The sequence below is a fragment of the Salmo salar genome, chromosome ssa02, assembly GCF_905237065.1.
Source record: "Salmo salar chromosome ssa02, Ssal_v3.1, whole genome shotgun sequence".
In the NCBI taxonomy this organism is placed as follows: Eukaryota; Metazoa; Chordata; class Actinopteri; order Salmoniformes; family Salmonidae; genus Salmo; species Salmo salar.
Window position 1 is genome coordinate 5,335,001 of NC_059443.1, and position 18,476 is coordinate 5,353,476.

The window sequence follows — 18,476 nt, forward strand, 5'->3', positions numbered from 1 at the left end:
AAGAGCAGTGAGAAACCATAGAACCAATCATTCCAGTGTTGCTCCAGGCCACAGAGCAGGCCTCCAGCCCCCCCCCAATTACCTTGGATGGCTGTTGTGGCTTACGACTGACTGGCCTATAGATCAGCTCAGCTCAGTGAAGACAAGGCATGCTTTCTCTCCTTTTGTCTGGTAAATGAAACCTTCCCCCCAGAGCTGCTCTCTGCCTGTGGGCTGAGCACCAGCCACAACTCATTTCACCTCCCTTTAGGTTGCATCCCAAATGGTAGCCTATTCCCTACATTTACAAGGGGGATAGGGTGTCATTTAGGACACGTCGTCAGCCCCTGCAGCACGACTGTCACTTAGAAGCAACAATAGTAGGCTAATGATGCAGGCCATTGGCAAGGCAATGAGGTGGGGAGAACTGGTCTGTTTAGGGACAGGAGATGCTCACTCGCTGCCAGGGATACAGATAGCTGCTCTCCTCCCAGGAGGAGGTTACACTGCTGCTGCAGCTGCTGCTACTGCTGCTATCACTCACCACAGAAAAACCTCCCTGGCTTATCCAAAAGAGAGGCATTGTTTAGGGACAGCATGGGAGAGGTAGGTGGACACTGGTAGGTGTGTGTGTGTGGATAGAGAGGTATGATGGATGTACCGTGATGATTTATGTGCTTGTCTCTCTGTGTATTCTAGTCCCCGTCCCCACCCAGCCACCGACACCACCACCCACGTCACCCCCCCTACCGACCATACCGCCCGCCAAGGAAGGTAAGAGAGAAGAGCTGCCACACACACTCTCCCCTGCTGTCCCCACCATAGTGTGACCTTTCTCAAACCCACACTACATCTCTGATGACAGCTCACCTTTACTTCAGCACACTGAGGTACCACAGATTAAAATATATATATAACTTTTATACCAGATGAACCACATTATACAATCACCAAACAAGTACCGGTACTTGGTGGTATTTATTCAGCTGAGGAAGAGTTTTTGGAGATAAATACAACTTTTTAAGTCTTCTTTCTTGAGGGGTATCCAGTATCTTATCAACTTTAAGTCTTGTTTCTTGAGGGGTATCCAGTATCTTATCAACTTTAAGTCTTCTTTCTTGAGGGGTATCCAGTATCTTATCAACTTTTTAAGTCTTCTTTCTTGGGGGGTATCCAGTATCTTATCAACTTTAAGTCTTCTTTCTTGGGGGGTATCCAGTATCTTATCAACTTTTTAAGTCTTCTTTCTTGGGGGGTATCCAGTATCTTATCAACTTTTTAAGTCTTCTTTCTTCAGGGGTATCCAGTATTTTATACATTTTTTAAGTCTTCTTTCTTGGGGATTATCCAGTATCTTATCAGCTTTTTAAGTCTTCTTTCTTGGGGAGTATCCAGGATCTTATCAAACATTTTCAGTGCGGCTCAGACAAGCAGCAGCTCCAGTCTGTACATATTTACACAGCATCTGCATGCATTACTTATTACATTAGCTGAGGCTTTTCTTCCTCCCTCCTCTACTGACCTTCATATACACACTACCAAATATTATAGGCAGACAGCCCCCTGGGGGTTTAAGTCCTGGTCCATTTTTAAATGAACTGTAATCATCAGATTTGTGATAAGTATAAGTTCTTCACAGGTTGAAATAAATGAGAAATAAGAACGTGGTTTTTACAGCACCATAATAGAGTGAAAACATCTTTAGCTTTTATCAATGTATTCACAGCAAAGTTCTCAAGGTCGTTTTTTCAGCGGGGATTAGTTGAATATTGCATTTTGGATATTATCTCTAGCTCCTAATAATAGTAGAAGTCAGAAGTACTCAACTTCTTCTCAATCGCATTGGAGGAGAAGGTTCGATGGGCGGGACCTTGGATCTTCTCCAATGCGTTTTGTGAATGAGGCGAGGATAGAGGGTGGGAGGAATCGGTTAAATCGATGAAAGACAAATTGAGAAAGAGCCTTGCACACTTCTATCCCCCCATGGTGCACTGCTGCCTGGCTGTGTATCAAGCCTTCCTCCCATCCTGTCGATACTTCCTGTCCGGTTTGATTAGAACCCTGCCATAAGAACCTTCCCTTAAGATCTCTCCCACTATTCTAAGAACTCTGCTATAATTCTAAGCACTTCAGACTTAACACATTTGTCCCACCTCTAGAGGTTTGTACCAGTCAATTTAATGTTATAATTCTAACTCTCTGGCTTGTTTAAACAAAGATCAACCAGGCCAGACATTCCTCTTGCCATTCCTCTACACTCTTAGAAAAAATGACCTATCTTTGATCCTAAAAGAGTTCTTCGGCTGTCTCCAAAGAACCCGTTTTGGTTCCAGGTAGAACCTTTTTGGTTCCAAGTAAAACCCTTTTGGTTCCAGGTAGAACACTTTTGGTTCCAAGTAAAACCCTTTTGGTTCCAGGTAAAACCCTTTTGGGTTCAATGTAGAACCCTTTTCACAGAGGGTTCTACCTGGAACCAAAAAGGGTTCTACCTGGAACCAAAAAAGGTTCTCCAATGGGGACAGCCAAAGAACCCTTTTGGAACCCTTTTGTCTAAAAGTGTAGCCCAGTGTTTCTCAACCTTCTTTGTACCAGGCACCGACAAGCTATGGTCCTTCTTGTGCCAAGGACCGGCAAGCTATACTTCTTCCTAGCATTAGAGAACTGGCTAAATCAGCGTCAGCTTACTGTCTGAGAGACCGGCCAGCTCTAACCGTTCCTCACATTCTGAGAGACCGGCCAGCTCTAACCGTTCCTCACATTCTGAGAGACCGGCCAGCTCTAACCGTTCCTCACATTCTGAGAGACCGGCCAGCTCTAACCGTTCCTCACATTCTGAGAGACCGGCCAGCTCTAACCGTTCCTCACATTCTGAGAGACCGACCAGCTCTAACCGTTCCTCACATTCTGAGAGACCGGCCAGCTCTAACCGTTCCTCACATTCTGAGAGACCGGCCAGCTCTAACCGTTCCTCACATTCTGAGAGACCGGCCAGCTCTAACCGTTCCTCACATTCTGAGAGACCGGCCAGCTCTAACCGTTCCTCACATTCTGAGAGACCGGCCAGCTCTAACCGTTCCTCACATTCTGAGAGACCGGCCAGCTCTAACCGTTCCTCACATTCTGAGAGACCGGCCAGCTCTAACCGTTCCTCACATTCTGAGAGACCGGCCAGCTCTAACCGTTCCTCACATTCTGAGAGACCGGCCAGCTCTAACCGTTCCTCACATTCTGAGAGACCGGCCAGCTCTAACCGTTCCTCACATTCTGAGAGACCGGCCAGCTCTAACCGTTCCTCACATTCTGAGAGACCGGCCAGCTCTAACCGTTCCTCACATTCTGAGAGACCGGCCAGCTCTAACCGTTCCTCACATTCTGAGAGACCGGCCAGCTCTAACCGTTCCTCACATTCTGAGAGACCGGCCAGCTCTAACCGTTCCTCACATTCTGAGAGACCGGCCAGCTCTAACCGTTCCTCACATTCTGAGAGACCGGCCAGCTCTAACCGTTCCTCACATTCTGAGAGACCGGCCAGCTCTAACCGTTCCTCACATTCTGAGAAACCGGCCAGCTCTAACCGTTCCTCACATTCTGAGAGACCGGCCAGCTCTAACCGTTCCTCACATTCTGAGAGACCGGCCAGCTCTAACCGTTCCTCACATTCTGAGAGACCGGCCAGCTCTAACCGTTCCTCACATTCTGAGAGACCGGCCAGCTCTAACCGTTCCTCACATTCTGAGAGACCGGCCAGCTCTAACCGTTCCTCACATTCTGAGAGACCGGCCAGCTCTAACCGTTCCTCACATTCTGAGAGACCGGCCAGCTCTAACCGTTCCTCACATTCTGAGAGACCGGCCAGCTCTAACCGTTCCTCACATTCTGAGAGACCGGCCAGCTCTAACCGTTCCTCACATTCTGAGAGACCGGCCAGCTCTAACCGTTCCTCACATTCTGAGAGACCGGCCAGCTCTAACCGTTCCTCACATTCTGAGAGACCGATCTTCTCCCAGTTTGACTGAAGTCTGTATATAGCTGGAGAATACACTAACTGAATATTAAAGGCACAGCGCAGTCAAAAATTTGATTTTCCAGTTTGTTATATATATTTCCACACTATGAGGTTGGAATAATACTGTGAAATTGTGAAAATGATGATAAAGCCATTTTAGTGTAAGAGCTGTTTGAACAGACAGCCTGTTTTGGTGGGATAGAGTTTTAGCCTGCCTGGTGACATCGTTAATAGACCAATAAGAAAGAGTGTTCCAAACCTCTCTGCCAATAACAACTACTGTAGTTTTCAGTTTTCCTCTCGCCACTCAGACAGATATATTGAGATAAAAATGGCTGCTTTGGACCTTTAATTAGCACGAAGAAAGATCTTATCTGTCTCTGTGTAGTAGGAAGTAGATAAAGCTTCTGGAGGAGACAGATAGTTAGATAGTTCATCACCACTCACCACCAGCTGGCCTGTTGTAATGAGACTGAAGGGTTGAGGCTTACCAGCTGGCCTGTTGTAATGAGACGGGAGAGTTGAGGCTTACCAGCTGGCCTGTTGTACTGAGACTGAAGTGTTGAGGCTTACCAGCTGGCCTGTTGTAATGAGACTGGAGAGTTGAGGCTTACCAGCTGGCCTGTTGTACTGAGACTGAAGTGTTGAGCATTACCAGCTGGCCTGTTGTACTGAGACTGAAGTGTTGAGGCTTACCAGCTGGCCTATTGTAATGAGACTGGAGAGTTGAGGCTTACCAGCTGGCCTGTTGTATTGAGACTGAAGAGTTGAGGCTTACCAGCTGGCCTGTTGTATTGAGACTGGAGAGTTGAGGCTTACCAGCTGGCCTGTTGTATTGAGACTGAAGAGTTGAGGCTTACCAGCTGGCCTGTTGTAATGAGACTGAAGAGTTGAGGCTTACCAGCTGGCCTGTTGTATTGAGACTGAAGAGTTGAGGCTTACCAGCTGGCCTGTTGTATTGAGACTAAAGAGTTGAGACTTACCAGCTAGCCTGTTGTAATGAGAATGAAGGGTTGAGGCTTACCAGCTGGCCTGTTGTATTGAGACTGAAGAGTTGAGGCTTACCAGCTGGCCTGTTGTACTGAGACTGAAGTGTTGAGGCTTACCAGCTGGCCTGTTGTATTGAGACTGTAGAGTTGAGGCTTACCAGCTGGCCTGTTGTATTGAGACTGAAGTGTTGAGGCTTACCAGCTGGCCTGTTGTATTGAGACTGAAGAGTTGAGGCTTACCAGCTGGCCTGTTGTAATGAGACTGGATAGTTGAGGCTTACTAGCTGGCCTGTTGTAATGAGACTGAAGAGTTGCGGCTTACCAGCTGGCCTGTTGTATTGAGACTGAAGAGTTGAGGCTTACCAGCTGGCCTGTTGTATTGTGACTGAAGAGTTGAGGCTTACCAGCTGGCCTGTTGTATTGAGACTGAAGAGTTGAGGCTTACCAGCTGGCCTGTTGTATTGAGACTGAAGAGTTGAGGCTTACCAGCTGGCCTGTTGTATTGAGACTGAAGAGTTGAGGCTTACCAGCTGGCCTGTTGTATTGAGACTGAAGAGTTGAGGCTTCTGTTTCTGTGTTTGGAATTCTTCTCTAACCTAGTTCCATATCTCATTTCCCTCCTTCCTTCCTTCCTTCCCTCTCTCCCTCCCTCCCTCCCTCCCTCCCTCCCTCCCTCCCTCCCTCCCTCCCTCCCTCCCTCCCTCCCTCCCTCCCTCCCTCCCTCCCTCCCTCCCTCCCTCCCTCCCTCCCTCCCTCCCTGCCTGCCTGCCTGCCTGCCTGCCTGCCTGCCTGGCTGCCTGCCTGCCTGCCTGCCTGCCTGCCTGCCTGCCTCCCTCCCTCCCTCCCTCCCTCCCTCCCTCCTTCCCTCCCTGCATCCCTCCCTCCTTCCCTCCCTACCTCCCTCCCTACCTCCCTCCCTGCCTGCCTGCCTGCCTGCCTGCCTGCCTGCCTGCCTGCCTGCCTGCCTGCCTGCCTGCCTGCCTGCCTGCCTGCCTCCCTCCCTCCTTCCTTCCCTCCCTGCGTCCCTCCCTGCCTCCCTCCCTCCCTGCATCCCTGCGTCCCTCCCTCCCTGCCTCCCTCCCTCCCCTGCCTGCCTGCCTCCCTCCCTCCCTCCTCCCTCCCTCCCTCCCTCCCTCCCTCCCTCCCTCCCTCCCTCCCTCCCTGCCTGCCTGCCTCCCTCCCTCCCTCCCTCCCTCCCTCCTTCCTTCCCTCCCCTGCGTCCCTCCCTGCCTCCCTCCCTCCCCTGCATCCCTCGTCCCTCCCTCCCTGCCTCCCTCCCTCCCTCCCTCCCTGCCTCCCTCCCTCCCTCCCTCCCTCCCCCCTCCCCCAGTCTGTAAAGCAGCCAAAGCTGACCTGGTCTTCTTGGTGGACGGCTCTTGGAGCATCGGAGACGACAACTTCCAGAAGATTATCCGCTTCCTGTACAGTACGATGGGAGCTCTGGATCTGATTGGTCCTGACGGCACACAGGTAAGACCAATGACAACTCGCTGGTCTAAAAGACCAATGGCTGGTCTAGTCCAGTACACACAGGTCAGGGTGAGGTTAGGTTCACAGGTCAGGGTGAGGTTAGGGTCACAGGTCAGGGTGAGGTTAGGTTCACAGGTCAGGGTGAGGTTAGGTTCACAGGTCAGGGTGAGGTTAGGGTCACAGGTCAGGGTGAGGTTAGGTTCACAGGTCAGGGGTGAGGTTAGGTTCACAGGTCAGGGGTGAGGTTAGGGTCACAGGTCAGGGTGAGGTTAGGTTCACAGGTCAGGGTGATGTTAGGGTCACAGGTCAGGGTGAGGTTAGGTTCACAGGTCAGGGTGAGGTTAGGTTCACAGGTCAGGGTGAGGTTAGGGTCACAGGTCAGGGTGAGGTTAGGTTCACAGGTCAAGGTGAGGTTAGGGTCACAGGTTAGGGTCACAGACCAGGGTGAGGTTAGGGTCAAGGGTCAGGGTGAACTTAGGTTTAGATAAAGCCTGTGCCAACATCACCAAACAGAGCCACATCTAAACCAGGTCCCAAGGGAGAGACCATTATGTTGGAATAGACTGGTGTCTAGACATTACAAACAGACCCACATCTAAACCAGGTCCCAAGGGAGAGACCATTATGTTGGAATAGACTGGTGTCTAGACATTACAAACAGAGCCACATCTAAACCAGGTCTCAAGGGAGAGACCATTATGTTGGAATAGACTGGTGTCTAGACATTACAAACAGACCCACATCTAAACCAGGTCCCAAGGGAGAGACCATTATGTTGGAATAGACTGGTGTCTAGACATTACAAACAGACCCACATCTAAACCAGGTCCCAAAGGAGAGACCATTATGTTGGAATAGACTGGTGTCTAGACATTACAAACAGAGCCACATCTAAACCAGGTCCCAAGGGAGAGACCATTATGTTGGAATAGACTGGTGTCTAGACATTACAAACAGAGCCACATCTAAACCAGGTCCCAAGGGAGAGACCATTATGTTGGAATAGACTGGTGTCTAGACATTACAAACAGACCCACATCTAAACCAGGTCCCAAGGGAGAGACCATTATGTTGGAATAGACTGGTGTCTAGACATTACAAACAGAGGCCCATAGATCTTTATCAAGCCCCCTCTTTCAGACAGTTCACAGCCCATTACTGAGGAATTGGTGGGTTATTGACACAAGGCTGCATTACTAAAGTCCTCCGTATCCCCTTACTACTGTATTAGGGGCTGATGGGTAATGGAGGAATCTGAGCTGAGGTGCAGACGGTCCTGGCTACAGTAGTTAGGCTGTCAGACAGACAAATAGAAAAACAGACATAAGGAGAGTGAGAAGGGAAGCGGGACATTGAGGGAAGAGGAGGGACAGGGATAGATTCCTAAGGGGACATAAGGACAGTGAGAAGGGAAGCGGGACATTGAGGGAAGAGGAGGGACAGGGATAGATTCCTAAGGGGACATAAGGACAGTGAGAAGGGAAGCGGGACATTGAAGGAAGAGGAGGGACAGGGATAGATTCCTAAGGGGACATAAGGACAGTGAGAAGGGAAGCGGGACATTGAAGGAAGAGGAGGGACAGGGATAGATTCCTAAGGGGACATAAGGACAGTGAGAAGGGAAGCGGGACATTGAGGGAAGAGGAGGGACAGGGATAGATTCCTAAGGGGACATAAGGACAGTGAGAAGGGAAGCGGGACATTGAGGGAAGAGGAGGGACAGGGATAGATTCCTAAGGGGACATAAGGAGAGTGAGAAGGGAAGCGGGACATTGAGGGAAGAGGAGGGACAGGGATAGATTCCTAAGGGGACATAAGGACAGTGAGAAGGGAAGCGGGACATTGAGGGAAGAGGAGGGACAGGGATAGATTCCTAAGGGGACATAAGGACAGTGAGTAACAGAGACATCTGTTCTAAACATGTTGCAAAATAGTTGCTAAGATGCCAATGAAAGCGTGCATCCAGTATGCGACTATAAGTTCTGGATTCTTTATTGGCAACTTACACTGAACAAAATTTAAACTCAACATGTAAAGTGTTGGTCCCATGTTTCATGAGCTGAAATAGAAGATCCCAGAAATGTTCCATATGCACAAAAAGCTTATTTCTCTAAAACGTTGTGAACAAATGTGTTTACATCCCTGTTAGTGAGCGTTTCACCTTTGCCAAGATAATCCAGCCACCTGACAGTTGTGGCATATCAAGAAGCTGATTTAACAGCATGATCATTACACAGGTGCACCTTGTGCTGGGGACAATAAAAGACCACTCTAAAATGTGAATTTTTGTCACACAAGACAATGCCACAGATGTCTCAAGTTTTGAAGGAGTGTGCAATTGGCACGCTGACTGCAGGAATGTCCACCAGAGCTGTTGCCAGAGAATTGAATGTTCATTTCCTACCATAAACCGCCTCCAATGTCATTTTAGAGAATTTGGCAGGACATCCAACCGGCCTCACAACCGCAGACCACGTGTATGGCGTCGTGTGGTCGAGTGGTTTGCTGATGTCTCCGTTGTGAACAGAGTGCCCCATGGTGATGGTGGGGTTATGGTATGGGCAGGCATAAGCTACGGACAACAAACACAATTGCATTTTATCGATGCCTGTTTGAATGAACAGAGATACCGTGACGACCTCCTGAGGACCATTGTGAGGCCCATTTTTTTATGGTATCTGTGACCCCGTCATGTGAAATCCATAGATAAGGGCCTAATGAATTTATTTCAATTGACTGATTTCCTCATATGAACTGTAACTCAGTAAAATCTTTGAAATTGATGCATGTTGCATTTATATTTTTGTTCTGTATAGTTATTTTCTAAATTTTTAGAACAGATTCATGTTCAACATTCCAAATTATAAACAACCCCTAAACCCCCCCCAGGCCAAAACACTGTTAGAATTATCTCTGGGTGTGATGAAGGCTTTTACACCTCTCTCTCTCTCTCTCTCTCTCTCTCTCTCTCTCTCTCTCTCTCTCTCTCTCTCTCTCTCTCTCTCTCTCTCCTCTCTCTCTCTCTCTCTCTCCCTCTCTCTCTCTCTCTCTCTCTCTCTCTCTCTCTCTCTCTCTCTCTCTCTCTCTCTCTCTCTCTCTCCTCTCTCTCTCTCTCTCTCTCTCTCTCTCCCTCTCTCTCCTCTCTCTCTCTCTCTCTCTCTCTCTCCCTCTCTCTCTCTCTCTCTCTCTCTCTCTCTCTCTCTCTCTCTCTCTCTCTCTCTCTCTCTCTCTCCTCTCTCTCTCTCTCTCTCTCTCTCTCTCTCCCTCTCTCTCTCCCTCTTACTGACAGGTTGCTATAGCACAGTTCAGTGATGATGCCAGGACTGAGTTCAAGCTGAACTCATACGCTAACAAGGAAACGCTGCTCGACGCCATCAGGCGAATCACATACAAGGGAGGGAACACCAAGACAGGTATGTACTAAAGCCTTCTGCACACACACACACACACACACACACACACACACACACACACACACACACACACACACACACACACACACACACACACACACCGTCCCATTTACCCTGACTGCTATGGGAGAAGCAGAATGGCCTGGCTTGTATGGTCGTCGGTCCCAGCGAGCTCTGTTCCTTATTCCCCTGATTTAGGAGGTGGAAACAGGTGCTTTCAGTGCAAACAAGACTTGCTGGCAGCCTCTTCCTTTGTGGAGAAAGAAGGAATTTCACACTTGAGCTCAGTTTCTGCCCTTGATGTCTCTGAAGGAATCTACACTGTGTAATAGTATTGCTGAAACTCTACCGCAAGTCTAACAACAAAGTGTGTGACTAAGGAAGAGAGAGATTCTATGCAGTTGGGAATTTATTTTTGTGCATATTGCTCCTGTCCCGTACAATATTTGCCCAGCAGGTTTGTAGACTAATCCTGGCAGCAGTGTTAGAAATGAAACACCTTGTCTACACATACAGCTTCTCTGCTCTACCCCAGGGGGGAAGGGACTACCAGAGCTACCCACAGAGGACATGTTTTCTCTGGCTAGAGATGCAAGCTGAGGCCTCTCTCTCTCTCTCTCTCTCTCTCTCTCTCTCTCTATCTCTAGAGATGTAAGCGGAGGCCCCTCTCTCTCTGTCTCTCTCTCTCTCTCTCTCTCTCTCTCTCTCTCTCTAGAGATGTAAGCGGAGGCCTCTCTCTCTCTCTCCCTCTCTCTCTCCCTCTCTCTCTCTCTCTCTCTCTCTCTCTAGAGATGTAAGCGGAGGCCTCTCTCTCTCTCTCTCTCTCTCTCTAGAGATGTAAGCGGAGGCCTCTGTCTCTCTCTCTCTCTCTCTCTCTCTCTCTCTCTCTCTCTAGAGATGTAAGCAGAGGCCTCTCTCTCTCTCTCTCTCTCTCTCTCCACTTTCTCTCTCTCTCACTTTAGAGATGCAAGCTGAGGCCTCTCTCTCTCTCTCGTTCTCTCTCTCGCTCTCTCTCTCTCTCTCTAGAGATGTAAGCGGAGGCCTCTCTCTCTCTCTCGCTCTCTCTCTCTCTCGCTCTCTCTCTCTCTCTCTCTCTCTCTCTCTCTCTCTAGAGATGTAAGCGGAGGCCTCTCTCTCTCTCTCTCTCTAGAGATGTAAGCGGAGGCCTCTCTCTCTCTCTCTCTCTCTCTCTCTCTCTCTAGAGATGTAAGCGGAGGCCCCTCTCAGGGACTTAGTCTGGTGGTAGAGCTTTAGATGTGACCCTTTGGTGTTCTGTATATGTCTACACTACCACACACACACACACACACACACACACACACACACACACACACACACACACACACACACACACACACACACACACACACACACACACACACACACACACACACACACACACACACACACACACACACACACACACACATACGATCTGCCTGCATGGGATTTGACTATGTTCGCTATGCATTTCTTCATTAAGACTTTAGCCTGATTGTCTTTCCATTTGGAGCTTGAGATGATTGATTTCCAGTAGCTGCTGGTATTAGGACTGATCCCTCTGTGTTCCATATAGTATTCATACTGTACTGAGGGGATTCTAACAGCAACATGATTGGCCTGGCCTCATTCCTTCTTTTTTTAACCACCAATCACATCCAGTCTGAGTCGGAGGTTTAATATCACAAAGAAGGTATTGCAGTGGAGCCTTCACCCAGATTTGTTTGTGCTGTCTTGCCAACTCTATTGCTGTTATTGTCACGCCACGCCAAACATGACAATGACAGTAATGGAGTTGCCAAAACAGCACAAACAGGTCTGGAACTTAGGCTAGCCTTCACCTAGTTACCTAGAATAGATGTGTTTTCTTTGTGTTTCTAGCTGCAGCCCAATGTATCGTTGTTGCTGTTGACGAGGTCTTTCAGGTCTTGGTTGACAAGGATTATTTCTGGGAACCTGTTGTTAAGATCTTGTTGTAAGTTTGGAGGCAAAGAAAGGAAACTGACGGCCAGGAATGAGCCTGAGGATTTATGTACAAGAAACACATTTCACACACGTCTGAGATGGACAGTATTTGATTGATGGTGTGATATTCCACTCAGGACCCTGGCAGCCGCACACACAAACAAACACACACACACAGTCTTCCACAACACTCTCCACAGTGATAGAGGCCAGCATGTCTTCATGCCTGGCTGGATGGATATTGTGATTCCAATTTGACCTCTGTTTAATATAATACCATGCTGAAACAGACATAACTCTCCCTGGTACAAGACTGATGTTCACTAGCTCTGCCTGTCATTCATCTTCACTGAAAGGCACTTTAATAAAGCTCACAGAGACAGCTGAGAGAAAGAGGGATGGAGAGAGAGAGAAGGGGAGAGAGAGAGGAGGGGGAGTTAAAAGGGAGTTAGAGAGGGAAAGGGAGAAAGAGATGGAGGGAGAGAGCAGGAGAAAGAGAGGGAGGAAGGGAGAAAGAGAGAAGGAGAGGGAGAGGGAGAGGGAGGGAGAGGGATGGATGGATGGCCGTCCAGCAAGCTGCTCAGCCAGCCTCTGTCTCCAAATTAGATGTTACAAAGTACCCTGGTAGTGCCTCAGTCATGCTCAGCCATGCAAGACATATTTTATTCAGAAACATCCCAGGGAGGCTGTTTTAAAAAGCTGCTATTACGGAATGACCTTAGACATCAGAGAGATATTAGACATGCACATTGGTAAAGAAAAAGAACTTGCAATGATCCCCACCTGCTTCTGCTCTGTTCGTCCTCTCTACGGACCGCTCCGATGCCCACAATAGGGCTAATGATCTAGGGCGATTTTTGTCTCTGTCAAGGTTTATGACTTACAATAGATAAGACAGGCTCCTCTTTGTTTAATGTGTCCTATCAGAGTTTCACATTTCCTCTATTAGCATCTCCTGAATGCAATAAATCAGTGGCAGGCAGCCCTGGTCCTGGAGGGCCGCAGGTTTGGGATTTAACCAACCAGGAAGACCAGGTGTGTTGAATTTAGGCTGATCAATTAGCTCAGTTAGTCAGGTGTGATGCTTAGTTGCGGCACTCCAGGAACAGGGTTGTCTACCCCTGACAGCCATTCATTAAACAGTCTAGCTAGATGAGTTATGATAGATATATTATTATTATTATTCATGTTATTATTGTTACTATTATTATTATTATAACTATTATTATTATTGTTATTATTATTATTATTATTACTAGTATTGTTATATTATTATTGTTGTTATTATTATTACTATCATTAGTATTGTTATTATTATTGTCATTATTATTACTATTAGTATTGTTATTATTAATACTATTATTATTATTACTACTATTATTGCTATTATTATTATTGTTATTATTAATATTATTATTTATGGTTATTATTTGTATTTGTATTATTAATGTTATTATTACTAATATTAATACTATTATTATTATTGTTATTAGTATTGTTATTCATACTAATATTAGTGGTATTATTATTCATGTTATTGTTACTATTATTAATAATATTATTATTATTGTTATTATTATTATTAATTATATTATTATTCATGTTATTATTCATGTTATTATTATTGTTATTATTATTGTTATTCATACTAGTATTATTCATGTTATTATTATTATTTATTGCCCCTGATGTGCCTGTCTTCCCTATCCATCCACATATATGGTCTGATAGTCATCCATACATTAACAACAGGCTGTATAGATATATTCATCCATACATTAACAACAGGCTGTATAGATATGGTCTGATAGTCATCCATACATTAACAACAGGCTGTATAGATATGGTCTGATATTCATCCATACATTAACAACAGGCTGTATAGATATGGTCTGATAGTCATCCATACATTAACAACAGGCTGTATAGATATGGTCTGATAGTCATCCATACATGAACAACAGGCTGTATAGATATATTCATCCATACATGAACAACAGGCTGTATAGATATATTCATCCATACATTAACAACAGGCAGTATAGATATGGTCTGATAGTCATCCACACATTAACAACAGGCTGTGTAGATATAGTCATCCATACATTAACAACAGGCTGTATAGATATAGTCATCCACACATTATCAACAGGCTGTATAGATATATTCATCCATACATTAACAACAGGCTGTATAGATATATTCATCCATACATTAATAACAGGCTGTATAGATATGGTCTGATAGTCATCCATACATTAACAACAGGCTGTATAGATATATTCATCCATACATTAACAACAGGCTGTATAGATATGGTCTGATAGTCATCCATACATTAACAACAGGCTGTATAGATATATTCATCCATACATTAACAACAGGCTGTATAGATATGGTCTGATAGTCATCCACACATTAACAACAGGCTGTATAGATATGGTCTGATAGTCATCCATACATTAACAACAGGCTGTATAGATATGGTCTGATAGTCATCCATACATTAACAACAGGCTGTATATATATATATTCATCCATACATTAACAACAGGCTGTATAGATATGGTCTGATATTCATCCATACATTAACAACAGACTGTAGATATGGTCTGATAGTCATCCATACATTAACAACAGACTGTGATGTGTAGATATGATCTGTGTCATTCCTATCCATAGAAATATAACTCTGTCCCTATCCATCCAGGCCGGGCCATTAAGCATGTGAAGGAATCTATCTTCACCTCAGAGGGAGGAGTGAGGAGGGGGGTTCCTAAGGTTCTGGTGGTCCTCACCGATGGCCGTTCCCAAGACGACGTCAACAAGGTCTCCAAGGAGATGCAGATGGAAGGTGAGTGGCATAGTGTGAGTCCCAAATAGTGCCCTATTCTCTGTACTGTATAGTGCACTACTCTGGCCAAAAGTAGTGTGGGAATAGGGTGTTATTTTGGATAAAACCCATGTTTCTTCCTCTGAGGACAGTACACTATTCCATTGTATTATATTGTTGTATCAGAACTATTCATGGCTATCATACCAAAACAAAACTTAGAGAGAAATATGTTAGTGGTAGGAGGGTCACTTAGCAAGTCAGAGAGTGGTAAGATAGGCCAATCAAATAGTTTCCTTGGAATTGTTTTGCTTTATTGCTGAAGAAAAACAAAATATTGTTTTAAAATCTTAACAATGGATGTCTTTGAAGGCTACATCATCTTTGCCATTGGCTTTGCTGATGCGGACTACGGAGAGTTGGTGAACATCGCCAGCAAACCCAGCGACAGACACGTCTTCTTTGTGGACGATTTGGACGCTGTCAAAAAAATTGAGGAGCAGCTGATCACTTTTGTGTGTGAGGCTGCCACTGCCAGTAAGTACTGCCAGAACTGAAGTAGCTGCCATTGGAAGAATGTTCCAGAACTGATATAATCTACTGTAGAATAGAGACAGATGGTAGGTTGGTCATGTGGTTTCCAGAACTGATATAATCTACTGTAGAATAGAGACAGATGGTAGGTTGGTCATGTGGTTTCCAGAACTGATATAATCTACTGTAGAATAGAGACAGATGGTAGGTTGGTCATGTGGTTTCCAGAACTGATATAATCTACTGTAGAATAGAGACAGATGGTAGGTTGGTCATGTGGTTTAATGGAATAGTTATTATTACAAAGCAGAGGATTCATCCACATTTAAATCAGTCTTAATAAGAGGATCTTGATTCATGATGAAATGACAGTGATTCATATCCTAGTCATTATTTAACTAACCCTTTCCTCCATCTTGTTTTAGCTTGTCCATCGGTTCTGATGAGTGGCAACACTATGGCAGGTAAACTATGTAAAACACATACAGCTTGTTACTGCTTTATAGTCATAGAATGTGTATCCACATTGAGATAAACCCCTCTCAATCTACAGTCAATATTGATTGTCTGATCCCACTTAGTCATTCACAGGAGAGACTCAGTGTCCCTGGCTATTGTCAGGAGCAGCATGTAGTCTGCCATGTGATTCTAGTTCAAATCCAGTCAGATAAAGTTACATACAGTCCAGGGTGTAGTGGAGGTATACGTCGTGTACCACCACCGTATTTTACACTGGGCATTGTGTATACTCACTTGTTAATCCCTACGATGCGTATCATAGTAGTGTAGTGGAGGTATACGCCGTGTACCACCGTATTTTACACTGGGCATTGTGTATACTCACTTGTTAATCCCTACGATGCGTATCATAGTAGTGTAGTGGAGGTATACGCCGTATCAATAAGGCTGATGGAACACATCAGAATGTTTAGCTTCAAATGTTGATCAACTTAAATTTCTTCCTATTTTAGGCTTTAAGCTGCTTTAAAGGGAGGCAAGACATGCCTCATGATATGAAGTAAAAGGTCCAGTTTTAAACAGTTAAGGAACAGGAGAAATATAGCGACGCTAATGACAGGCCTAACCATCTTCTGATAGATGGTAAGGCTTTGCCAAAAACCATCTCAATGAAATGTTACCTGCTACAAAGCAGCCTATGTCTACCTGGCAGAATGATATCAGGATTATTTACATCAATCCAGTGGCCATTTGTTTGGCAAACACCCATCTCATGTGCTGAAGAAATACACATTTTTCTCAGACCTCAAAAGCGATCTCCTGATGTGGTTTAAGCATTGTTATGGGCTTAGAACATCCAATTCTGTTGTTTTTATATTAAGAAAGTGTGACTTTAAGAGCGAAAACCTGAAGGAGAAAAAAAAGATCTGAAACCTGTGAATTCCTGACTCAGTTGACAGCCTCATTTATCTGTTTCAATAGTAGACCTACGATTAGCCTACTGAACAGTACAGCTTGGGTTGGCCTGACTGAAAGACCAATATGAACAGTACAGCTTGGGTTGGCCTGACTGTGAAAGACCAATATGAACAGTACAGCTTGGGTTGGCCTGACTGAAAGACCAATATGAACAGTACAGCTTGGGTTGGCCCGACTGTGAAAGACCAATATGAACAGTACAGCTTGGGTTGGCCTGACTGTGAAAGACCAATATGAACAGTACAGCTTGGGTTGGCCTGACTGTGAAAGACCAATATGAACAGTACAGCTTGGGTTGGCCTGACTGAAAGACCAATATGAACAGTACAGCTTGGGTTGGCCTGACTGTGAAAGACCAATATGAACAGTACAGCTTGGGTTGGCCTGACTGAAAGACCAATATGAACAGTACAGCTTGGGTTGGCCTGACTGTGAAAGACCAATATGAACAGTACAGCTTGGGTTGGCCTGACTGAAAGACCAATATGAACAGTACAGCTTGGGTTGGCCTGACTGTGAAAGACCAATATGAACAGTACAGCTTGGGTTGGCCTGACTGAAAGACCAATATGAACAGTACAGCTTGGGTTGGCCTGACTGTGAAAGACCAATATGAACAGTACAGCTTGGGTTGGCCCGACTGTGAAAGACCAATATGAACAGTACAGCTTGGGTTGGCCCGACTGTGAAAGACCAATATGAACAGTACAGCTTGGGTTGGCCTGACTGAAAGACCAATATGAACAGTACAGCTTGGGTTGGCCTGACTGTGAAAGACCAATATGAACAGTACAGCTTGGGTTGGCCTGACTGAAAGACCAATATGAACAGTGCAGCTTGGGTTGGCCTGACTGTGAAAGACCAATATGAACAGTACAGCTTGGGTTGGCCTGACTGTGAAAGACCAATATGAACAGTACAGCTTGGGTTGGCCTGACTGAAAGACCAATATGAACAGTACAGCTTGGGTTGGCCTGACTGAAAGACCAATATGAACAGTACAGCTTGGGTTGGCCTGACTGTGAAAGACCAATATGAACAGTACAGCTTGGGTTGGCCCGACTGTGAAAGACCAATATGAACAGTACAGCTTGGGTTGGCCCGACTGTGAAAGACCAATATGAACAGTACAGCTTGGGTTGGCCTGACTGTGAAAGACCAATATGAACAGTACAGCTTGGGTTGGCCTGACTGTGAAAGACCAATATGAACAGTACAGCTTGGGTTGGCCTGACTGTGAAAGACCAATATGAACAGTACAGCTTGGGTTGGCCTGACTGTGAAAGACCAATATGAACAGTACAGCTTGGGTTGGCCTGACTGTGAAAGACCAATATGAACAGTACAGCTTGGGTTGGCCCGACTGTGAAAGACCAATATGAACAGTACAGCTTGGGTTGGCCCGACTGTGAAAGACCAATATGAACAGTACAGCTTGGGTTGGCCCGACTGTGAAAGACCAATATGAACAGTACAGCTTGGGTTGGCCCGACTGTGAAAGACCAATATGAACAGTACAGCTTGGGTTGGCCCGACTGTGAAAGACCAATATGAACAGTACAGCTTGGGTTGGCCTGACTGTGAAAGACCAATATGAACAGTACAGCTTGGGTTGGCCTGACTGAAAGACCAATATGAACAGTACAGCTTGGGTTGGCCTGACTGTGAAAGACCAATATGAACAGTACAGCTTGGGTTGGCCTGACTGTGAAAGACCAATATGAACAGTACAGCTTGGGTTGGCCTGACTGTGAAAGACCAATATGAACAGTACAGCTTGGGTTGGCCTGACTGTGAAAGACCAATATGAACAGTACAGCTTGGGTTGGCCTGACTGAAAGACCAATATG

General features: G+C 45.8%; 1 pseudogene; it reads left to right on the plus strand.

Annotated features, from left to right (window-relative positions):
* Positions 1-18,476, plus strand: part of LOC106573090 (collagen alpha-1(XIV) chain-like) — a 263,151-nt pseudogene that overhangs the window by 119,737 nt on the left and 124,938 nt on the right.